Here is a 3,871-nt window from a genome sequence, read left to right on the forward strand (position 1 = left end):
TTTTTGCTTTAGAATAGTAGTAAAAATTAATTAATCTACAACTGTACCGATAGCAAAAGTTAATAGAATTTTTAATAAAAATACCACCTCAATAAGCTTCCCTATTGTTCTAATAAATGCAATAGTAGTTTAGAATTATAGATAAAAAAATTAATAAAACAGCAGTGGCTCGGGACCACAAAGCTCAAACAACGGGACGCAGCCTGCGCTCAGCTCCTGAAGACGGAGCAGAGAGGGGTGCCCTCAGAGCGCACCTCTCGTTTCACACTGTGCATTGGAAATGTTCTCGAACACTTAACGAATGCTCCTTGTTTGCTGGCTTATTTCTAATTATGCAGACATTTTAATCCAATGCCAAAGAGGCTTGGAGACAATTTTAAGAACCAAGTGTCCAAAATACAGTGATATATGCACAGAGAAACTAGGTAGGGGGAGGTTTTTGGGAAAACCCAGACACTCGGCTGTGAGCACAGGGAAAGCAGAGGCCCGAGTCTCTGGGTGGTTTCCTAGTAGTAAATGTTGTTTGTCAGATTGGTTTTTCTTTCCAATACTGTGACAGGAGCTTAAGGATGGAGGACACCACTGACCTCAGGGGAAACAGAAACAGGCTTCATTTTCCAGGACCGGAAGACCGCCGTGTCTCTCCCGGGGGCCTCTCCCAGGGCCTCACATCAGCCTGGTCCTCAAGGTGGGTAGGGAGACTGCAGGCGTGATGGGGGTTCACCCGAAAGGCAGCTTCTTGGGGAAATCCTTTTAAAGAAGTGTGTGTCATGGCCCAGGGGTTCCAGTAACATCCACCAGTTCAGAACATCTCCGCCGGCCAGGCCTCCGGGGGAAAATCAAATGGCAATGTTTGGGGTCAGGTAGAAATTTTTTTTTTTTTTTTTTTTTTTTGCAGTACGCGAGCCTCTCACTGTTGCGGCCCCTCCCGTTGCGGAGCACAGGCTCCAGACGCGCAGGCTCAGCGGCCATGGCTCACGGGCCCAGCCACTCCGCGGCATGTGGGATCTTCCCGGACCGGGGCACGAACCCGTGTCCCCTGCATCGGCAGGCGGACTCTCAACCACTGCGCCACCAGGGAAGCCCTGGTAGAAAATTTTAAAAGGTGATGGAAGCATGGAAACGAAAGTCATAGGGAAGAGGAAAGCCTTTTTTTTAGGTGCTTTTTTTTTCTTTTTTTTTGACAGTGCTGCAGAGCACGCAGGATCTTAGTTCCCCGACCAGGAATCCAACCCGTGCCCCCTGCAGTGGAAGCTCAGAGTTCCAACCACTGGACCGCCAGGGAAGTCCTTTTAGTTGGTTGTAACTGAGTCAGCTTTCTTCGCTACATGCCAGAGCTGGAATATGAACGAATCTGAACGTTGCCACAGAGCGGTGCTCGCCGTGCTGGGCACACAGGGGAGCGACGTTGCCACAGAGCGGTGCTCGCTGTGCTGGGCACACACGGGAGGGCTAGACAAAGTGTGACCTGCAAGGCCCCCAAGGGGCTAGAGGCAGTAAACTGAGGCCTCCAGAGGGAGTGGTCCCCGGCCCTCCCCGGCTGCCTGCCGTCCCTCCCAGCACCCGTGGCCACGGGAGGGCGAGCAGGGCTGTCCTCCGCCATCCCCAGGCGCTGGCACCTGCTTAAATGGGAGTTGTGGGTCCTTCCTGGGCCACCTTTACTGTCCCCTCAGAGTGGGGGAGAAGAAAAAGAAAGGCTGCTTTAGAAATAAGCACCTTAGGGCCTCCCTGGGGGCGCAGTGGTTGAGAGTCCGCCTGCCGATGCAGGGGACACGGGATCGTGCCCCGGTCCGGGAGGATCCCACGTGCCGCGGAGTGGCTGGGCCCGGGAACCATGGCCGCTGAGCCTGCGCGTCCGGAGCCTGTGCTCCGCAACGGAAGAGGCCACAACAGTGAGAGGCCCGTGTACCGCAAAACAAACAAACAAAAAACCCAGAAATAAGCACGTTAGGAGGAAAGGCACGGAGGAAGGCACAGAAATGCCTCAGCAGACTTTCCCTCAGGACGCGGACCCTCCAGGGAGGCTGCACCTGCATGAGCTCTGAGACCCTGCTCCTGGGGGACAGCCCTCCTGGGGGAAAACTTGAGAAATCTTTTAAAAATTATGGAAAATTTTAACCGTGAACAAAAGTGGAGAGACTTAATAGCATGGATTCCCCAAGTACCCATCACCAGCGTGTTCCTCTCTCCCCTGTACTCTTTTTTTCTTTATTGTAGTAAAACGTACACAGCATAAAATTTACCATTTTAATCATTTGAAAGTGTGCAGTTCAGGGGCATCAAGTACATTCACACTGCTGTGCCGCCATCACCACCATCGTCTCCAGAACTCTTTCATCTTCCCGAACTGAGGCTCCGCCCCCGTTACACACTGAGTCCCCCTTCCCCGGCCTCTGGCCCCCACCCCCTACTTCCTGTCTCTGTGAACCTGACTCCCCCAGGGACCTCGTAGAAGTGGGATCACACAGTGTCTGTCCTTCTGCATCTGGCTTATTTCACTGAGCGTCATGTCCTCAAGAATCATCAACCCCTCCACTGTTTTCAGACTCAAGAAATCTTGAATCCCCAGAGAAACCCAATACTCAACCCAAGCTGCAACCGCCTTCACTGTCCTTTAGAACAATAACAACACTTTTCCCAGCCCTCTCCCGATTTAGACTCACTTGGACCTCACAGCCAGCTCGCCCTGCGGCGGAGCTGGGCACGTGGGGCTCAGAGAGGAGGGGAGGCTGTTCCAGCGTCGCTCAGACGGTAGACGGGACGCCGAGGGCTCCTGTGCAGCCTCCGTCCCTGGGACCCTTGTTGCCTCACACAGGAAGATGGTTTGACTTCTGCAGAATCTGTCGTTCGGTCATCTGGTCCAGGACTTTCCAAAACGGAGGACAGCAAGCTCCTGGTGGCCTGCGAGATGACCATGGGGGCACACAAACAAGCACTTTTTAGTTGAATAACCATCACTTATCTCAAAACACGGATGACAGAAAGCAACAGGCACACTGAACTTAGGATTTCATAGATTTGGTTGAGGATGGGACTGAGTCAAAGGGCGATTCTGGGGAATCCCCTGGCTGTCCCGTGGTTAGGATTCAGCACTCTCACTGCCGTGGGCTGAGGTTCAATCCCTGGTCAGGGAACTGAGATCCCACAGGCCTCGCCGTGCGGTCAAAAAAAAAAAAAAAAAAAAGGGAAGCTGCTCTTCAAACAAATCTAATATGTGAAACAGATCAAAATAAAAAAAGGAAAAAACACACACACACAAAAAAGGCTATTCTGTTTCAAGTAGATTTAAAGAGAAATAGAAAGTATATCATGGTATGTGGATAGGAGGATACGGCAAGACCTGAACACCTGAAATTTGGGAGACACTGAGTCCAGAGGGCTTTCTTCTCTGGGGGCGTAAAGACAAGCCACCTCGACATCCAGGGACAGCACCCCCAGGAGCCCCCGTGCTGTCCTGTTGGGCGTCAACTGCTTCTCAGAGCAGCAGCGCCGAAGTCACCCTCTGGGAAGAAATGAGGGGAAACACGTCATCGCGCCTAAGACAAAAACGGTACCACGGTGCAAGGCACAGCGGACTAGACCTCCTCTCCCGGCTGAAACGACCCATCCAGCGGCTCCTGGGTCTGCAGATGCACTGAGCTTCTCTAAGACACCCGGTTACAGAGTGAGCCCTGCTTCCTGACGGCCCCCAGCCCGAAGCCAGGCAGCCCCCGCGCCTGCCCCAGGCCCTCCGAGGCCTGCAGCCCACCTGGCTCCCCAGCTTTCTGTCCCCCGAGTCGCAGGCGTGCCCTCTCCCCCGGCCACGAGCACTGAGCCACCCCTGCGCACCTGGGTCCTGGTGGCCTCGGCCGGCGAGCTGTGCCAGGTCACA

This window comes from Tursiops truncatus, chromosome 15, assembly GCF_011762595.2.
Source record: "Tursiops truncatus isolate mTurTru1 chromosome 15, mTurTru1.mat.Y, whole genome shotgun sequence".
In the NCBI taxonomy this organism is placed as follows: domain Eukaryota; kingdom Metazoa; phylum Chordata; class Mammalia; order Artiodactyla; family Delphinidae; genus Tursiops; species Tursiops truncatus.